Source organism: Thunnus albacares, chromosome 7 (assembly GCF_914725855.1).
Source record: "Thunnus albacares chromosome 7, fThuAlb1.1, whole genome shotgun sequence".
Classification (NCBI taxonomy): Eukaryota; Metazoa; Chordata; class Actinopteri; order Scombriformes; family Scombridae; genus Thunnus; species Thunnus albacares.
In genome coordinates this window covers 13,190,348-13,212,114 of record NC_058112.1, presented here as the reverse complement: position 1 = coordinate 13,212,114, position 21,767 = coordinate 13,190,348, and the positions used below count along the sequence as shown (strand labels likewise).

The 21,767-nt window shown below is 40.7% G+C and overlaps 1 long non-coding RNA gene across 1 annotated transcript; it reads right to left on the bottom strand.

The window, feature by feature from the left end:
- Window positions 1–11,108: 11,108 nt before the first annotated feature.
- Window positions 11,109–12,974, bottom strand: LOC122985079. Its single transcript, XR_006404016.1, has 3 exons — window positions 12,761–12,974; window positions 12,392–12,458; window positions 11,109–11,541 (listed from the first exon to the last, which is right to left on the bottom strand). It is a non-coding gene; the product is annotated as an uncharacterized LOC122985079 (long non-coding RNA).
- Between the last annotated feature and the right edge of the window lie 8,793 nt (window positions 12,975–21,767).

Below are 21,767 nucleotides of genomic sequence, written 5' to 3'. Positions count from 1 at the left end.
CCGGTGTGGGGACCTCCTTCTTAAGGTAGTTTATTCATGAACACTTATTGTAACACAAATTTTCTAATAAAATAATAATAAGTAATAAAAACAAAAACATGATTTTTAAGCCTATTTCCATTTTTATTTGAAAACAAATACAAATATAAATAATTTTGTTGCCTCAACAAGTATAGATACCAATACAAATACTGGGCTCTTTGCACATCCCTACTGTCAACCACAGGCCTGGTGCCACGATACTGTAAAAATTGCAACTGGGTAGGTGACACTCAATTTTTACATGGATGTAGTCCCCCGCCCCCGAGACATCACAGAGCTGCACCGGCGTGTGTACATTACAGTCGGTGTGATGCTGTTAGAAAATACACATCACTCAATGTAACGGTACTGATTAAATCACACAGTGTCACAGCTAGCCAGTGTTGCACAATACTTGTGCCAGCCTAGGTAGTGATTTCCAGAGACCTCATGGCACTGTGCTGGTTCATACACGTTACAGTCAGCATGATGCTGTCAGAAAACATAACTCACCCGATGTAACGGCACTGAATAACACGCTTGCCTGACTTTGTGGCCGCCGTTTCCGCTTTGTCATGGAGTGGTGTGTACAATGTGTCTCTCTGGCTGAGTGTGCGGCATCAGGTTGCATTATCTCTCCGTCAGGGAGTAACACACCTGACGCACACTTATCCCAGAGTGAGGGGTGTGCATGTGTGGCATGTTCTTCCTCATCAATCTCCAAACGGGAGAAAAGGAAGATTGGACACAATAACACAAAGTCTACTGCTGTGTTCACGGAGCAGCCAGCAGTGGTGCGTTCATGGGTCGCCCCTTCGGCATGGCTCCTTCCACACCAGCCCCTTATCTGCAGTGATGTCAAGAAGCATCACAGCGCTGTGCCAATGTGTGAGCATTATGTTTGGCGTAGTGCTGTCAGAAAACACACCTCATCTGATGTAGTGACTGTGAATAACATGCCTGCCCCCTGTTGTTATGGCAGCCATTACCATTTTGCCTTGGAATGGCGTGCACAACTTGTCTCTTCAGTGAAGAGCGAGGCATCAGAGAGAGTTATCTCTCCATAAGGGAGAAATACACCTGACACGTGCTTAACACAGAGTGAGGGGAGTATGTGCGTATTGTGTTCTTCTTCATCGATCTCTACAAGAGACGAGGAGGACTGAACACAATGAAACAAATATTGCTGTTGCTACATTTACAGAGCAGCCAGTGGTGGTGAGTTCACAGACCTCCCTGCTGGCTTGGCCCTTTCTGTACCGGCCCCCATGGGCTAAACTCCTGTATATGAAGGGTTTGGCAGTGAAGGGGGCTGAAGCAGGATATCACAGTTTCCTGACTACCGCTACGCAACTGGTCACTCACCCCCTGATGCAAGTTTGACACGGCACTGCAACCGTTACATGCACAGGGCATGCTGGTGTCCTTTTACTTATACAACCTCATTGTCACAGCCAGGTCCAAGAAATAGGCCATTTACTACACAGCCAAGTTGATGCTACACCTAACCCGCTTAGGTTGCACCGTCAACTGGAAGAAGAGCACTCCCCAGCCATGCTAATGAGTGGAGCATCTGGGAGTCATGCTCGACTCAAATTCAGTCAGTTGGTGACACAGGAAAAATTAATATTACTGCAAAGATATGAACGCTGTCCATTCTGCGCATTATTTGTTCATATCCAAATAATCTCTTCCTGTCACCACATGTGCTATGACAGACTTGATGGAAAACATGGTGACATATCCAGTAGCACCAAAAAAGGTATGTCACTGTGCAAGATGTAATTGATTTAATACATGACCAACCCCGAAATTGCAGTGCATCTAGTCTTTGGTGATCTAAAATGTCATATACTGCTTCCATCACACACAGCAATGCATGCAGAGCTTAAATCACAAAATTGTCCACATGGCATTAAGTGCTACTAGGAAAAAGACTCTTAGCCAAGTGTGCAAAATGTTCAACGTTCAATGCTCTGAAATAAGTGTCTGTTTTGTAAAGGGGAGCCTCACTTAGAGTCATGTAAAAAGATGAGAAGCAAACTACTCAGGGAGAAAATAGAATTTTTGCAAGGCAAGGAATTGTGTTTCTGATGTTTGAAGCATTGCCATATGAGTAAAGGCTGCAAGAAGAAGTTGTGTTGGCAGGTGTGTTCCTTGATGTATCCAACTATTTTGCACTTGACAAACTGAGATGATTCTGGTGATCAGGTGGGCAATGATAACGGTCAGAAGCAATCAATCACTGGTGCTTTGTTCTGTGCATAAAGTGAAACTTAGGACTTCCCTTGAGGAATAGTGCATGTAAGAAAATAAAGCAGGATTTATGCATTTCCTCTCTCTGTTTCTTTATAAAACACAGATCAGTAAACAGTACAGTATTCAGATGTTTGTTGTTAACCAGTTGAAACTACAGGATCGTGTTTAGATTTGTCCAAGCTCATAAAAGTAAAGGACAGTCACAAAGTGTGACATGTGATTCCTAACCCCCTGCAAACTTTAAAATCTACAGCATCAGTCTTTTCAACAAATTCCCCAAAACAACATATGTTTATTTTAAAGTGATAAGGCCCTCTAGCAGCTGTAAGAAAAATTAACCTTGTCAGTTGGAAGCAAAGATGGAAGTAGAATGGCACTGTTAGAGAGCCACAAAGTTTGCCGAAGAGGGAGGCTGGGGTGGATGGATAGGGCAACAAAACATCAGACTTTGCCACAGGACACCACTGTTCACTTTCAGTTTCCTACTGACAGTCAACAAATGTTTTTCATGAATGCGGTCACCCCTAACCTAACTCTATGTTGTGTCGATGGTGACATCAGATCAGAAAACGTGTGTCGTTCTATTGGATATGGACAAACAATGTATTTTGACCTTTAATTTGGAGAACTTGTTGCCATGTTGACTTGTTTCCCTGGCGGAAGTGGTTACTATAGAAACTGGATTGCAGATTTCACCTGAAACAAAACCCATAATTCTCGTATTTTTGCACCCTGAATCCAATTAAAAGCGAAAGCATGAAGGAATAAGTTTAAAATGCTTAATTGTGCATGTACCAGTTCACAACAGTGTTTTGTTTCCTCCAAGACACATCCTTATCAATCCTCGCCAAATGCCAGGAACATGTGGAAAACACTTTAAAAATGTGTCACCAATGCCTATCACCTGTAGAAAAAGCTTGTCGGGCTAACACACAGCCAGCCACCAGTGTTGCTGTTGTGGGGGAGATAAGGATGGAGGGGGAGTGGACAGAATGTTGTGTTTGAACTTCAGATAGCTAGTGATGACTTAATTCTCTTTTCTGTCTCAGTCGTGCTCTCCCTGACCTTTCTTTCTAATCCCTTTTTCTCAACCACAGTATTTGTCAAAGGCTTGGGTGGTGTGACCTGCTTCCCAGGGTGATAAAATCAAATTCTTTTCATGCATGGCCACTCTTTCTGCCTGCATCCCGATGTATACCCTCACAAGCATGTTCAATAAAGTGTACATAAAGAAGCTATAGTATATAATAGGTAATGTTAAACAGTATGTGCATGTTCAAGTATGACTAGATTATTTTTCAGGTCTCTTTGTCTACATGTTATTTTAGTATTATCCTAGTATTTTCCTTGCTAGGGTGTGTTAGGATTCTCAAACAGTATTGTATAAAAATTAAAATGAGTTCTTCATAGAAATGTGGGCAGGAAGCATGTGTTTTTGTTTGTGAATATGTATGTATTGTGCTGTACACTAAGGCATTTCTGGCCCCAGTGTCCCTTGGGTGCTTGCCCTCTACCGTCTTGTCCCCTACAAACACAGGAGTGGAGGTGGAAGGAGGTGCATGTGGGGGGAGGGAGGGGGAGGGTAATGTACGCTGCATTATTTATCGGTTCCCATCCATGTCAATGCTTTGTGCCTGTTTCCCTGTGACATTTCAGGGGTTGGGGAAAAAAAGCAACAAAACAATGTAATGGAGAGAAAGACCTTCAGCACAGCACAATGGAGCTGAAAGAAGCGTGACAGATGAAGCAAATGCCTCGATTACCACTCACAATTTCCTCTTGCTACCTATCAGTGCAGCCTGGTGGGATGCTATATAACATGAACTCCTCATAATTATGTGAGAAATTTATTATGTTGGATATGCTTTCCTCCTCCTCATCCTATCTTCACAGGCATCTCTTTCATCTGTCAAGTCTAATGAACAGATGTTGCTCAGCTGTTAGAGTCAACATGATGGACTGAATCGCTGGCAGGCACATCCTTCTGCTGAGAGAAAGTGAGAGGGGTCATCTGGACAGTGAACAGCATGCCAGGGTACCTTGACTCTCCTGTGTTTCTCACTTTCTTTCTTCCTCATCACTGCCCTCGTCTCTGACATTCAGGAGCCTTTCCACCCCAAGCTCCGCCCCCAGCACTCTACCACCCACTGTCCTGTCCATCTGAGCCCTTGTCAGCCATTCTGTTCGACTGATCACTTACCTGTAATGTGCCCTTGTCCGCAACTGGAGAAGCCAGCTGGTGAAAAGGTCAAAATTTTTATAATAAGGTCAGCAAGGCCTCTGAGAGGTGGGTAAAGGAGGATTGAGGAACAGCAGTAGGGGGGATCTGATAGAATGAAGGTTACACGAAAAGCCACTCAATATTTTTGAGACATTGAAATCATATACTGTAAGCAACTGGGTTTAATGGGGAATCTGAAGAGAGATCACACACTTTATTTCTGATATTGTGTAGGTCAATAAAGATTTATACACATTACAGTAGAGGTCTCATTCTGCTTACCAATCTATCTCCCTCTATTTACAGTAAATGGGTGAAACAATATTGACAACATAACACACACATCTCAAAGATTCAAGATTTATTGTTCATTAGTACATTTCTCTATCTTCCTTTGTTAGCATTGTGGTGGAATATGATTTACTGAGACTGCCAAGCTAACATTGTAGTCCGAAAGAGTAAATTGGTTCTATCATTTAAAGCCGTAATGTTTTTCTTTCTTTCTTTTCTAATCAATACATAACTAATATATTGACCTGTGTGCCATAAAACACAGCAAACAGGCATGGTTAGCAAACACTTGTTGAAAACAGCAGTAGCACTTTAAACAGTTTTTCACATACACTCATATAGTGTGGTGGATTCAAAGTAATGGCAAGCTTTCTCACAGCCATTTAGTGACCTTTCACTGCTACAGAGGGTGATTATATGTGGAACATTACAGATTAGCTTTAATAACATAAACATGTAATTTTTAACATACTCTGAGCATTACTTTCAAGCTTAGGGAGTGAGTTAATCACATATGTTTAATTAAATGTGCCAAAGCAATAGATAAACAAATAGAGTAGCAGTAGTATTCCCCTTTAAAATAAATGAGCTCAATGCTTCCTAACTTCTTGACATTTTTAAAGATACATTTTCAATAATAAGCAAGAGAGAGAATTGATAGTAAGTAAGCCTCTTGAGTGGGCCAATAGGTAGTTACCCAAGGCAAAGCAAAAGTATTAATAAATAACACTACAACACCTGGCCAGCAAAAAGGCACTGTAGTTGAGCAACTCTATCACCAGTTAAGAACATCAATATTGGAGAATTTTACACCATTCTTCAACCCTGGAATACCTTCAATAAGTTTTAATTTCTGCTTATGCTTTCTTCAGTATCTTAGGAAGAGATTGTGGGTTAGGGACTGGTTATGGCAAATAAACTATGGTTAATATACAGTTAAGATTAAGGTAAGCCTATGGCTCAGTTAATAAAAAGACAAAATTACTTGCAGGCCTGTAGAGGTGCCCCTGTAGCTTTGGGGTTAGGAAGATGAACCATGACTTGCAACATCCCTAATTCAAATCTGGCTGAGGACCTACTCTACTATCACTGTCTAAAAAAGGCATAAAATAGCCAACATTTTGTTGCTATGATCAACAAAATCCAAGATGTTTGTGATTTGTATAGACCACAATGCCCCCAATTACCCCATGTACATGCTCATGTTAATGCTAGTGCTTCCTTCTAACACAATTGAACTGGTGGATTTTAACACCCTCATCCCCACCCACCCCCCTTCCCCATTAATCTTCCTGTAACAGGACAACACTTGCTCCCACATTGAAGTGTCCACCTGCAGTGAAAATTGTTCCTCTACCCATGGAGCAACCAGCACTTTTTGACATTTGTCAAAATGTGTTTTAGACATACTTAGAGTGGTTTATCAAATTTGTCATGGGTGCAATAACTGCAGCAATGTTTTTTCCCAAAATTGGTGATAATAACACACCATACCTATTTAATGCATGACTAATTTCTTAGTAGTTGGTGGCACATAGTGAATGATAGCTGTAACTTTATCCTGTACTACACAATTCCATACTGGACCATCTCCCCCAGGTATGTGATGGCCTTGGCAGACTCACATTTTCCCAGTTTAGTCAACAGTAACCAAGCCAATCTGTCAAACATCTTTCTCTCTGTAGCATTTCCTGTTTTGTTGTCTTCAGCAGGACTCACTGCTAATCAGTGATGTGTGTGCTCAGTCATTGTAACTGTGTAACTATAGGCCATGTCTTGTTTGTCATCATTGTTTTCAGTACATTTACAATGTCCTCAACCATATCCACTCTACTGAGAAAAACCCCAGTGGATGCTCATTTATCCAAGTGTAGTTTTGAGTTAATATTGTTGCTGTAATCAGCCATTGATGCTCCAGCAGTTACTCCAGCAAAGCACATGTTGAGTTCCACAATGCGGAAACATCTTCAGTCCAATTATGGTCAGGGACATTTTGCAGCTCCTGGTTCAGATGCTTTCACACAGTGAAGGGAGTCAAACACCAACGCTTGGATATGTAATGCACTACATTTTACCAACAAGATTTTGAAATAGATTATTGGGTCTATATTACATATCCTTCATATCCTTCCTTTCAATCATCCTCATGCTACAGTCCTCCCAACAAGTGTCATGATAGGCTGTCATATGACACAGAGGTGTGATAATTCCACCATGAAAACAACTCAAGCCACTGCTGTCTCTGCTTCTTTCTTTCGAGGGGGGTCAATGGTCTGCTCTCCTGCTCTCTGGCCTTACAGTGCAGTGGAACAATACAGAAAGATCTGTTGGAAACTCTGTTATGTCTACTAAATGAAGCAACTACAGAACCTCTTTCTCACAGTAAGCAAAAACCATAACGCCTACAACACAGACCACAGAGCCTACTGTCTGTGCCCTGCACAGAAGACTGCATGTGGGGGAATTCTCTCTTTCTGTCCCCCTCTCTTTCTCTGTCTGTCTCTCGCCACCTGTGACAGATGTGAACCATAAACAGAGGCCACACAGACAATGTACTGTGGGTAATACAACTGGATCACAGGCCAGACATCAGGAGGTAACACAACAACAGAGGTGAGAAGTAAATTCAAAACAGGGGGTATTATAGTCCATTTTTTTGCTATGGACAATGTTAAAGGGGACACATGCATATTTATGGGTCTAAATTTTTAATTTGGGGCACTATTGGAATATATTTGCATGACTTTACAGTTTAAAAAACTCCCAATTTAAATTATACTAACTCTTAACTCAGCCCCTCAGTTCAGCCTCTTTCTGAAATACACCCTTTTAGCTCCCGTCTCTTTAAGGCCCCCATCCTGAGGAGTCCAATCAATTCTGATTGGCCTGATCTTCAACACTGTGCCCCACGGAAGACTCCGGAGGCTACGTCAACAAACCATGAAACAAACTATAATAGTAGGATTTCACTACTTTTCCCATTTTTTACTAAAAATGTCAATTTCTCAAATAAATCCATACACGTTCAAGCCCGAATGCGATCCAAAATATAAGAATGGACCACGCAAACTAATGGAAAAACCTTAGCAACAAAGGCTACAGAATGATGGGCTGTTTATGGGCATGCACAATGAGCCGACGTCAACTTGGCAAGGTAGAAAAAAACATTGCAAATTAAGCATTCAGAGCAGGTTGAAGCCCGGGCTTTTGACTTGCAAGGAGAATTTCTACATACATTAACCTCAAGTTTTGAAACTCTGACCATGGTTAGCAGGCCTGGACTGAGCCAGCAGGCCAATTCCCGCTGGCCTACTTGATTCATCTGCTGATTGGCCTGGGGTGTCAGGCCAATATCAAAATGTAAAATTATTAAGATAAATCATAGCAAAAACACAGGACAGCCACAACCATTCAGACCTGTAGGCATGCAGTCCACCCCTCCCTTTCATTGCTTTTGACCTGATGGTAATATCCATACCTATCGTGACACCTGGTTGATCCAATGCATGTAGCCTCCTGCATCAACAACATCATTGCCCGTAAATTTTCCAGTCTGTGTGCAAAACAAAGTTAGGTAAAATGCAATATGGATGGAACAGCAAAAGAGAAAAGGTGAAGATGAGATGGAAAGGGCAAAAAAACGAACAAATCACACACAAACACTAGCCCCCGTCAGGCATGTATCCAACAATTATTACACCATTAGTGTTAGCTAGATTGCTAGGATAATCAATGCATTTCCAATGGCCGTATTATGGTAAGTAATTACCATCTTGATTAGCAACATCACATTAATGTTAGCTAACAAGCCAGTGGAAAGAACTGTTGCACACACGTTTTACATATGTTTTAACAATTGTGCAGCCACTGCCCTGTGTTTACTGCTGAGGACCTCCTCCGTTTCAACGGCGGCAATGGTGGGACCGTTTTCAGCTGTGTGACATCTCGCTCCACTGTGACAAGAGTGACCTGGAGCTTGAGATAGATCTCTTAGTCGATGATGTGTCCCCGGCTTTGTCCAGTGCCCTGCCACCGCCGCTGCCGGATGCCTTGGCTGAGACTGTCCCAGCGGCCTCATGACACGTCTGTGTCTGCAACATCACTGACCTTTGGAAAACCAACTCCGACTTCAGTTCACTGTGATTTCCCAGAGGTTATGGCCATGGCGGCAGAGCGTGTAGCACTCACAATGCCTCCCTCTTATCCCGCCACACTGGTTAGCTGGCCACGTCCAGGCTTTTATGACCCAGCTCATCCGGCTCAAACAGCTTTTCTTTAGCTTCCTCTCTCGGACATTTAGCAGTGTGTCAAAGCGTCTGGGAAGGAGCCACTGAAAATGAAGTCACCAGCCTCAGGTCTGATTTCCTTCCTGAGGGTGTAGGGTCACAAATTTGACCCACGGAATGGGTCACCTTGCTGAGTGACAGAGGAAATGGACAGAAATTTGACCCATGGAACGGGTCAAATTTCGGGTCATCTGCACCAGCCAATGACCCAATTTAGGGAGCTGCTACTGCCGTGGGGTGTGTAATGTCGCTTGCCAAGATGGGCTCACGTCACGTGTGGCTGGGACACACCGCCCTACAGAGAAAGGACGGAGAAGACCTCCTTGGCATCCACATAGCTCTGGATGGTCTTTTCGGGTCCATTTCCTCTGTCACTCAGCACTTTGAGAGGCTTGAAGAGGAGAAGGCGCAGCTGAGCCACCATCTGCCGCTCGCCCCTTCTTCTAGCCAGAGAGGTGATGAGGTGCATTGCTGCAACACCACAGTGAGGAGGAGAGCGCACAGGCAGGGCAGACCACCATTAGCAGCAGCCACCTCCCAGACCACCTAAATGGAGACACTGCAGCACCGGCCCTCCCGCAACCAAAGAGCAGCTCATGCCAGCACGCAAAATGCCAGCAGACCCCCCCTGAAGCCCTGCACATGGGGAGAGTCTGCGGTGCTGAAATGACTGTCACATCGGCACGGGCCATGTTCAACAGCCACCCCAAGGTGGTGCAGCAGATTTGGAACCAGTTTTGGAGAGTGAAAGTGGACCTGTTCACCAGTTGAAACAACACCTACTGCCCGCTTTGGTTCTCCCTGACACCGCAAGACAATCCATGCATTTGCACACATGCTATGGCCAAGGAGGCTACTTCACACCTTCCTCCTCTTTATGTCATTCTTCCTCTGCTGGAGAAAGTGAGACAAGAGCAGTTGTCGGTTAGGCTGATAGCCACAGACTGCCGTTCAGTGCCATGGTACACAGAGATGACCCAGATGTTGGTGGTTATATTGAATGCACGGCCTCTACCAATGGACCCTGCTGCTGTCTGCTGAAGTGGTTTCAGGATGTGAGTAGCAGTGAGACGCTGCCTTTTATACTGTGTGAGGCGCACTTAATTGGTAGGCGTTTTTCTGATTGGCCAGCTATTACATGTAAATTTCAGTGGGCGATTGTGTGCATGTGACTGGAGAAGAGTATTACCCATAGAGTTCAGTAGAGTCCAGCAGAGGGCTCCGCCTGTGCTTATAGAACTAGGTTTACAATATCTTAACCTTCATTTCATTGTGAATGTTTGTAGATGTTGTGTACACCCCCCCGAAATAAATACTTTGTTTTTGGAATATATTACATTGAAGGGTCTGTTGTCTCAAAATGTGTTGTTGGTCTATGATAAGGGTACTCAAATATAAGTCTTAAGGGTCTGCTTACCAAATTTTCCCTAAGACAAAGGTCCACAGGTCAATGGTGCAAATAGTCCCACACACAGAACATGCACAACAAGAATAGCCTAGGCTACGAACTATGTATAAAAAAGCATACTTCAATGGCAAAAATGGCACCTTTTGTCTTTACTCATACCTTATTTTCTTATTCCAGAATCATAGAGGGGCTTCGTGGGTCTGCCCAAGACCCATGCCACTCAGGCCTTCTTTCTGTGTTACTGACCCAACTATTATTCTGCTGGTAGCTTAATATGGTGATTTTGGTCAGATTAATTTTGTAGTTGTGTTATGCTGCTGTGATACTCTTTGAATATTTGGCTGTGCGGAAACTTAATCGTGTGTGCTTATTTAAAAAGGTAGCCTATGTATGTGAGAGATGAATAATAATCATGCAGATTTATTAAGTTAATTAAGTACCCCTGGTCTATGAGCTGGCCTGACTAGATTCCTGGCCTGAATTTTTGTCCCAGTCTGGCCCTGATGTTTATCAAAGGTATCTGATACCATCACAAAAAGCATATTATGTCCCCTTTAAAGCACGTCACTTCACATCTCCTTTGCTGATTTCTAAAATTACTAAAAGGTACTAAAGTTCTTACAGTTGTAGTCCATGTGGCAATAGCTGGGGAGTTTTTTTTTTTGTTTTTTTTTTTAATAGTGTCAACTATGCTGCGGAATTTCACCCCAAGTAAATTCTTGAGTGTACCACTTTGGGACCCAAAAAAGAAAGGTCACACAGGCTCAACAGCACCACTGTGATTCCAGAAAAACGTGAACAGTAACATTATTAATACTATTGCTTTTGCTAAAATGACAACAGGTCAACCCAAATCTCAAAATAGAAAGTAGAACCTCAACAAATATTGCACAATCCCTATTAGCCCATTCGTTTGCTATTAAAAGATGCTAGGAGCAGGGCTGGGGCTTACACCACACTGTCCAAATGATACCCAGGTGCTATACTGTAAGGGATCAGTGAAGGGACACCATCACCGGGGAATCAGACTGCCATAAGCTTAGGCCCAACAGCTCCTGCCCAGCACAGAAAAGAAGGAAAAAGCAAACAATTAACAACACTATATATTGGGCCAGCTGAATGCCACCACAGCGGTCAATTATAATTAAAAAGAATGCATGTTAAAACACACACACATCACACGCACACATAGTTGACCAAAGGGAGGGCACATCACAGGAGGAATCCACAAATACAAGCGGAAGAAAAAGAAAAAAGAAAAGAAAAAATATAATGATAATAATAATAATAATAATAATAATAATAATAATAATAATAATAATAATAATAACACCCAAAACAATTAAACACAGGAAGAAAGAAAAAATCTTCTAACAACCAAAAAACAAACAAACAAAAACCTAATGCAGCTAAACAATAAATCGGACCATATAAATGAATCTGTAGTTAAAATAAACTTCAAGAAAAAAAAGAAAAACGGGGAAAAAAAATGAAAACATACACTCTTATATTCTTACAGAAAAACCAGTAGCTTCAGTTCATTCCCAGCTGAACTGAGCGAAGACAGAGCCACAGAGCCAAACCAGTTGCAGTGCAAAACAAAACACACAAAAAAACAACAGAAATAAAACCAGTTGATATACAGATGGTGCCTGCAGAGTAGAGATGCAGAAACATAGAGGCAAAACAGCTGATGTAGTGCCAAAACAGCAGAGACAAAACAAAACCAGCTGTTGTAGAAATGTAGATCTATAGAGACAGAACAGCAGTTGCTAAGGGAGTGGGGGCCGGGGGTTTGGAAAGGGCCACCCACTGTAGTACACAGCCTGGCTTCAAAAATACTACAAAATTACCAACTGAGAACTACACCTGAATCAAAAGTAATGCAAACTCATGTATATATACCAAAGAGAGTGAAGGTGCAACTTCCCAGCAGCTGGAGGGGGAAAGCCACAAAGCCAAAGCTCAATCACTGTCATGGCAGATCAGAGACCAAAAAGAAAAAGTTACATTTAGCTCGTTTAAAGTTAGCGAAATAAAATTAAGCCAGTCTACCCTGACACACAAATGACGCTGCATTAAACAAGGGCTTGAAGCGAGGCAATATTGCTCTGGTCTGCATCCAGGAGACGAGCAGATTGCGCTGCAAAGCAAGGAGCAGAAGAATATATAATGCCAATAGCACACGCTATGAACCTGAAGCACAGGAAGACTAAAAATACACACCTTACAAATGCTGTGAGACCAGATTGCAAGGAAACATGGCAGACATACCAGTACGCCAAACTGTGCACACTCCAGCCGCATGGAAATCAGGCTCCAGAAAGAGGCAGAAACTTCTATCCGAGGAACAGTCACCTGCCTATATATAGCGCTGAACGCGCTGCCCAGTAATCAGTGCACAGCTGATTCATTGTATTCAGCCTGGTGCCAATTAAGTGAGCTGGAAAGAAGAAGAAGAAGAAGAAGTGAGGAGAAAACCTAATCTGCCACACCGACCAAGACAAACTGGACTTCTGCATAATTAATGGAGAAATTTTCTTAAAGACCTCAAATTAGCCCGTTTCACAATTCTCTGATTTAGTGTAAAAGTAAAAGCACTAAATCAATTGGATTGTCAATATTGATATTGATTAATATCAAATACAAAATAATATAATATAGTAACATATAATTTTTCATAATGACTACCACTTTACTTCATAATTACTACCACTGTGCATACAGACCTTTTACTCTTTACACTTTTATTGTCCTCGTATGGATATTTTCCTCATGGCTTCAAGCTGTATCATGTCACTGCTCTTGTCAGATTAGAACCATTTCTCCATCTCATGTCATGGAAAATCCTAAATTCTTTGACAAATATATTCAGATGGTTTGGCGATGACAGGTTCTGTGCTTAGGTATATCCACCATTATAGACTGACAGCTACAATGTCAGCTTTAAGGAGCAACTGCATAACTTATTTTGCTAATGTAGATTAGTAAACATGTAGTTGAATGGGAGGTCAAAGAGCAGCCCCTCATGGAATACACTTAGGTGCAGTGTCACGTGTGTTGCTTTTGCATTCTTAAAACTTATTGACAAGCAACTGTATTCCTCTGCAAAAAAACACATCTGATGTCAGAGTTGAGAGACTGACAGGGTCCTTAACTTGTGGGGTTATCAGACTAACTGATAAGGCCTTTCAATTTCCTCTGGACTTTCATCTGTCTCTGCAGGAAGTCCACACAATGAGGGGGGTGTAAGGGGAGTCCATGTTGTCCCTTATTCCCAATTCAATATGAAATGCAATTGCTTTGTCTCACGTTTTACTCCCAATCTGCCACACTCGAACACCTTACTCATCTAATCTCATTTCTGAGGAAAGAGCTCCCCTGAAATGAACAAAGAGAGGCGAATAAAAGGGATAAAGATATAGCATCATGTTAAAAACGTAAAAGGATAAATAAAATAGTTGTGGAAATATATACAGTATGGTCTCCATGAAACACTGTATAGGCTATAGCTCTAATTTAGGATGCTCTAATATATGAAAGATTTTAAATGCCTAAATAAAAACAAATCAAACATAAAATAAAGTGAAATATGATTTACATTGTTATATGTGTTTCCTTTTTAAGTATACATATACTGCGACCCCACCTGCATCATGGAAAGTGACAAAGACATTGTGAGTTCAAGTTTTTTGCTTGAAATCACATAATCCCTGTCAGTAAACAGCGGGACCTACCCGGCTCTCCCTGCCAGAGACAGACACTGTTTTCCAGGGGGCAGTGTGCCAAAGCGTCGGGCTGCGGCAACTTTCCCACATGTGAATCTCATGTACACCCCTTGCACTAACTAGTACATCCAACTGCACAATCCAACATACTCTACTGTACTATGCACTTTCAAGTTTTGCTGTTCATCACAGCATGGCACATGATCACTCATTACCAACTAGTGTAGCTCACTAGGAGTTCTGCGTAAGATGGCAACCCTCACAGGAATAGCTTTATGGAATGAGCAGACTGAACAAACCCACTCATTCATACAGAATATTCATGGGCCGTCATGTCAACAAAGAAAGATTGGCTGTTGCATATGTTTACAAGAGAAAAAGAGATCCAATAAAAGAGCCCCTGACTAAAATGTGAGCCTCGTTCTTGATGTAAAAGAAATAAAACGTTGTTCGTTGAAAGCTTTACCGATGCCGGTGCAATAAATATTGCCTGTATTCTAATGCACCTAATAGTGCACCTAATAATTTGTAAATACGTATATATGGTACCCTGTACAATATAATACAGGAACACCACAAACTATGGCCTCATTAGTTTTGACAAATATTCAATATCATAACCTTCATAAAGATACTATGAGATGCACAAAAATGTATCTATGAATGGATGATTCTCTTCCCACATGTTGCCCAAGTTTGAGCAGTGCTCTGGAAGGTCACTCCCCTGATAAGGATTTTGCGCCTGCTAATTTGGGATGACAGCCCATGTCATCGAGAATGTTTTTTCTAGGACCTGATTATCATCAGAGCTGCCCATGCAAATGACAGGGAGACCTTAAGGGATATCATTTTCTATTAAAATATGTAAGAGTCTAATTACAGATAAATGTCACATTAGCTGTGTGAGATATAGAGACCTGGAGTGAATAGGTGGTCGAGGAAAGGGGTGGAAGGGGCCAAACGCACTCATAGAGTGATGCGTGAAAAGAGGAGAGAGAATCAGTGAATCTAATAACACTGTCCAACATCATTAACACACTTCAGTCAGCCTAGTTGTTTTTATAGGTAACATGAGAATATGGATTACAGAATAGTACAGCAAGTGTATATGATGTATAGGAATATGATTATATAAAAAAAAAAACTCACTACTGGGTGGGGAGATTTGTGCATTTTGGTTTGTCAGTAGGTACAAATGCACAGAAAGGTGTACTTTAAGACTCAATGGGCAACTCAATAATGTTTCATTTAATGGCTTTGTATTCATCGTTTTACAAACATATATAGTATATGCTTGATTCAGCATGTCACAGGTGATTGAAAACAACTAGAATGTGGTTGTAAATAATCCAAACTGAAAAGGCTAAGTACAGCTTCTGTGCTTGGTTTACAGATGACACAGACATTATTACTTTATACTAGAGCCTGACTCTGTGCTGTAGCAATGAAGAAAATCCCTCCTCTGGTTAAGGTTTTTTTCATGTCCTGAACTCAAATGGTAATGTTAAGTTAGATTAGATGTGGTTAGCTTGGTGTCAGACTGCAACTGGCTGGGCAAAATTTACTCTCACGCCGTGGTGAAAAACGAGCAGTAGGAAACAGGGCAGGGTTCTAAGTATAATCTGCTAGAATCAACATGACTAGCTGACTACCATTAACATTTCACAAGTTAAATGTCTTATATAAAACCCTTTGGCTTTGTGGCTGCTAAACCTGTGCAAACAAAACAAAAAGATATCATGTAATTCACAAAGCACCCGCAAAGGATGTAATGCACAGCAAACTGCGCTGCCAAGCAAATAGCATCATGGTGCACCTGTTTTATTTGCATGCATGTAAATTAGGTAATATTCAACATTTGGCACTAAATTGACCCCTTTCTATGCAAGTAAGCCTTGTTGCAAAAATAGTCCAATTCACAAAGACCAGCGCTAATTGCCGCACACATTTAGGGTGGAGTTATTAGCGTCTTCAGATAGTTGGTGTTAACTGCACGTGCACTCACTCCCTACTCTCTCTCTCGGACTCTCTCTTTTCAAATCTTCACGTTTGTTAGGCAATGAATGATACTGAATTGGTATTGAATGATATCAAGGGCAAAATCTTCAGTCATACATTGGAGGGATATGGAGTTGTAGGTTTATCTTGGACTATTAGCTACTTAAAATAAAAATGTCCTGACAGCTCTAATGGAGCTTAGGATTCATCCACAAGGGCTGCCTTATTACAAACAATTCCACCATATAAACCTGGAATCTGTGTGTAACAGCTGACCTGTGTAGATGTTTATCAGAACACTGATTAATTACCGTCAGATCCTGACCAATCTGCTGTTAATGAAGTTACTGCTGCTATGCGTAAATGTGCACAGCCTCCTTCTCACTTTGGAGATGCACATATCATTTCAGCTGCTGTGTGATGCTGCAGCCAGCTGTGACACACAGCTAGCTGTGGGCAACAAACATAACATCAATACTGATAGGCCTATTTCTTAGAAATCCTGGATACATTCAGTGACACCTGAACAATATTATTGCAAGATTCAGACAATAACACACATTTCAGACCTTCCTGAGGCACATTAATAGCTGCAGCTGATTTTGATGGACATTTCAATAGATTATGTTATAGATGCAAAATACTGGAGAAGTAAAAGAAGCAAAATACAGAAAAGTTGGTTCGTGATTGCGGAGAGCTCTGTGTGTACGCACTAGGGGTGTGCCCTAATATGTGATTCGGCAAAGCACAAATAGTGGGTTTTTTATGAACATTTATTTCATATTTTTAAAATGATTTGTTTTCAGGAAGAAAAAAAAAACATGTCAAATACCAGCGTGCAGGTCTGTTGCATCACTATCTCAGTCTCTGTCCTCTGCTCCACTGTTACGTCTATCAGCAGGTCTCAACAAGGGGAGTCACATCCACCTTGTACATGACGTACATTTCCTTATTTGGACATCACTCCCGGAGTTGGGAGTGTTCTCCAGAGACAAAGCTGAGTTACTGACACACACAAAGTGCTTACAAGGGACTTTCCATAACCTGTTGTTCCCCTTCTTCTTTCCACAAAGTTAGGTTGTAAAAAATAAGCAATTAATGAAAAGTGCAAAGTTCTTTTCTACACATTACACACTGTGCTGTCTCTGTTATGGGTATAGAGGTCTGTCTGCACATTTGCAATGCACTTAGTTTTAGCTCAGTAGTCAGCGCAATTGTCTATGATCTGGGATACTCAAGTTCAAAACCTGGCGTGGGGACCTCCTTTGTATGATAGTTTATTCACTTATTTTAGTTTAGATAGTTTATAAGACACTTATTTTAACATTTTAATATCCTAAAATTAAAAACGTGACAAAAACAAAAACTGGATTTTTACACTTTTATTCCAATACAAATACAAATATAAATAATTTTGTTGCCTCAACAAATATAGATACAAATACAAATACTGGGCTCTCTGCACATCCCTAGTATGCACCTCTGCTAATTAAATACTATAACTAATAGAGCTAATTTGAGTTCTCAGCAGTTTTCATTATGGAACAATCTATGTGCTGAAATGTGGAGGAAAGCCTGAAACACTGGAAACTGCTCCACTCACTCAAACAGACACAAAAAAGGGCAAATTGCATTCTGCTGCAAAACTTTATGGGTGTGTTTGTGCCAGCATATCATTAGCACGCAATCTTTTGTGAATAAGACCTTAAAACAGGGCAGATTGCAGGTGCAAATGCTAGCCCAACTCACGGTGCTATTAGCTGGCGCAATCCATTCATTGTGGATTTGGCCCTTTGTCTTTACTGTCCCTGCCCTTTTTTAATCATTGCCAGCTATGCAGAATCCCTCTAATAAGCCTTTCAACAGGCAACATCTAATAACAATGATACCTCCATCCTTGTAGGTGTGCCAGTAAAGGTAAATTGAAATTAGACTCTTGCCCAATTGAAGTGCCCTGCATTCATCCCAGAAAAAGGATATGATTTCATGGTTTTAGCATTGACATAATGTTGAGGGGAGTGATTCCAGAGTGATTACAAACTGGAAATAGTCTATGAGAGCAATGCAGCTTTTGTAGTTTTAAAGTATGTAAGTATCTGCCAGTGTAATATTGCACAAACTGACATGATGATCTAACATTGTTAGAACAATGACTTTTACATGTTCTAACACAATGTCAGTGTTTCTGGCCAAATGTGAAAATTTGTGCAATTAAAGTTAAACATCGTTGAACTCTTACCTACCAAAGCTCATCTTTGAATTTGTCCATTACAGGCTACAAATGATGTAAATGGTAGATGAGAGTGAATATTCACAGAGATTGTTGCTAATATGACTGTAGAGTATCTTCACCCCCTTCTTGTGAGTCAGTATACACCACTGACACTGACACAACTGAAATGAAATGCAGCCATTCCCCATGTTATTAGTTGCCCGTTTGTTGGTTAAGTCAAAATAGCCTTCATATAAACTGCCTTTTCTGCTACTTGCATTATTTTAGCTTTATATTTAAACCTACATTGAGTTATCTATACTGTTTATAATTTTGGTATTTACATTGAATAAAATCTCTGGATACTGTCATGACCTATAGTACAAAAACACTTAACTCTATAGCTTTAAGCAGCTTTAAGCTTATTGATGCAATGCAAAAAGCTCTGGTTAAGTCTCACTGTTCTTACAATTGGTGGACCCAACAACCAGCTCAAAGCTGACTGAATGTTAAACTTAATTCATTAAGTGGCCAGAGACACAACTCCAATGGGATGCCCATATTCAATTATCAATGGCTAATTAAAAAAAAGTGAATGCAGGCAGACTCCAATGCAGTTCAAGAAGAATGCATTTTAATCAGGTTTTGGTTTCAGCTGTTCTTTGTCCTTTAAATATCTGTTTGACAGCAAACTGTACAAAGTAAGTGTAGAATTACTACACTTACACTGGAATTATCCTTCAAGTTCCCCTTCTCTCACTTTCAACTGTTTCTAGACATTTTCTTTTTTTCATTTTCATTTACATTTTCTTTCTTTTTTCTTTATTTCTCATTCTAAAGGGAGTTAGCCTCAAAATAAAACAGTGGGTACAGTCAAGACAAGTGTGTGTTGGTGTATGTGTATATATCAGTGTAGGAGAAAAAGAAAATGAGAAAGTGAAATGAAAATATAAAAGCAAACTTTGTCCATGCATTTCCCATTTTTATCGGGGTCACAATCTTTTTTTGCTCTCTGTGTGATGTCATCAACTTCACAGTCAACAGTATACACTGAAACCAGCTCCAGCCTTTAAAATACCTTTCTTTTCTTGGCAACATAAAGCCAAACATGACAGAATGTTACTGAGGTTAGCCTATCACTTATTTTCATTTTCTAATTTGTCATTAAATGTGATTTTCCTGCTTTGGTTTTGTGTGGAATTCTGCCTACATTTCATAAGGAAATTGTAAAACCTTTAATGAACAAACTCATTAAAATGGGGGGTTATTTTCAGAAATATCCCTGTTGGCTTCCACATACGAGATTGAAACCGTGTTTCAATTACCATGCAGCCCCAAAGAGACAGACAGCTTTCAAGGCTCTCTCTGAAGCCACATCATTAAAATGTAATGAGAGGCTGTCCAGTGGAAGTCATGTATTGTACTAGGGCACACTCAGTGCCCCCTTTATAGAGAACTGTGTGTGTCCCGGTCCTTCTTTACAAACTATGAAGGAATATCTTGGTTGCTTATTTCCATTACGTTATTTTTAAGCAAATTTTAGAAAACAGTGACAACCACCTGAACAGTGGCGGTAGGGGTCAACTATACATTTTGAACCACCCTCTCCCATTTAGTGATTGAAATAATATCAAAATCAATACTGAAGCATAACTATAGGGAGTCAAGTTTAAAAAAGAACAAACATTAACATGTGGGATGTGCAGACTCCAGTCTCTGATCTAAAAGTCCTGTACTTTGTATGTCCAACCACCAATCTCCTACTGTATGTCTTCTGCGTAGTATATCAAACTTCCTAGATTGGAAGAGAATTTGCCACTTAATGTAATGTGATCAGTAATAACATTTTCTCAAAAAAATGAATTGGCAAAGCAAGTCAGTATTATATAAATTTACTTTATAGGACATAGGGTTTCTAGAAAACAGGACAGAAATAGAATTGTATATCATCAGCATTAAATAGAATATCCAGTCTTATCATGATGATATCATGACCTCATGGAAGCTCATGGAAGCTGAAGGTGTACAGTCATGCCAGGCGTCCAGAGGCTTTGCAGTGGATTCAGGGTCAGGAAGAGTCAAGTGGCCTTGTAGCCATGAAGAATTGAAGAGCTGCTAAGATGAGAAGATCTTGCAGTGTAGCCTCAGTGGTGTTGAAAGAGGTGGTTGTGGGATTTGCGAGCTTCTGTGTGTGCAATGTGTCTGGTCATGTCAAGTGACCTTCTCTCTGTAGTATGCAAAATATATGCAAATCATGCCCCCCCCCCAATCCCTCCCTGCAAAAACAGTGACAGAGTGACATCGAGGAAAATATCAGAAGATTGTCATTGAAAAACACATCAGAATTCATTAAATATCAAAATGAAATAAGATAATAGAATTGCATAGTCAAAAAGTGAACCAGTATGTTACATTTATATTTTATTTAAAGCTTAACGCAATGTTTTTCGGTGCCAATACAGCTTTTTTCAACATAAGTGTTTCAATGCCAGCGTTTCTTTTTCAGTTCATGTTTTGTTTTCAATGGCAAAACTTAAAGTCACTGTTCTGGCTCCATACAAGTATAGTGTGTGTATTCATAGCCTGGTATATCTTACTCCTCTGTGCTGCAGACCTCTGTTACTTAATAATACAGACAGTTAATGTGATTAGAGGTGTGTTGTTTGGGGTTTGACCAATCAAAGTTTATTGGTTTAACAAATCATAAGCAAATACACCAATGTCTTCACTCTTCGAGCATTTAGGGAAATGGATAACGCATTCTCTCATTATGTGATACTCATGATATTGATTCTTCATATACACTGATCTGGTCAAAATTACTTTGTCCACAGCCATGCTGTTTTCTTTTCGTTTTTTTTACCCTTCAGTATAACACAAAACCAAGCACACTGAAGACTGTATAACCAGTTAGAGCCCCAAGTATGATTCAAATCTCTCAAAAGTGGCATTTTGGTCTTAGTACACATGAATAAACCAAACATCCAGTAATCATTGAGATCAAGAAGGCCAGATTGAAAGCCAAATCTCCCCACCAGTTGAAGACTCCAGAAGTACAGTATACAGTATGTATACAGCACAGATGGATAGTTGGAATGAAAAGTTGGAGTGCTTTTGCCTCAGAGGATTTGAGATGGCTCAGGGCAAGCAGCCCCAAAAGGGACAAGGATGAGGGAATAGTAAAAAAATGTTTACTCAAAAGATGGGTTATAAAAAGTATAAATAGCATGAGAAGGGAAGAAAGATTACAGGGGTACAACACTCTGTGTGCCAAGCAGGGCACACACAACACACTGTCTGTCAGCTGGAAATGCTCCCTAACTTGGAAGGACAACAGGGGTCG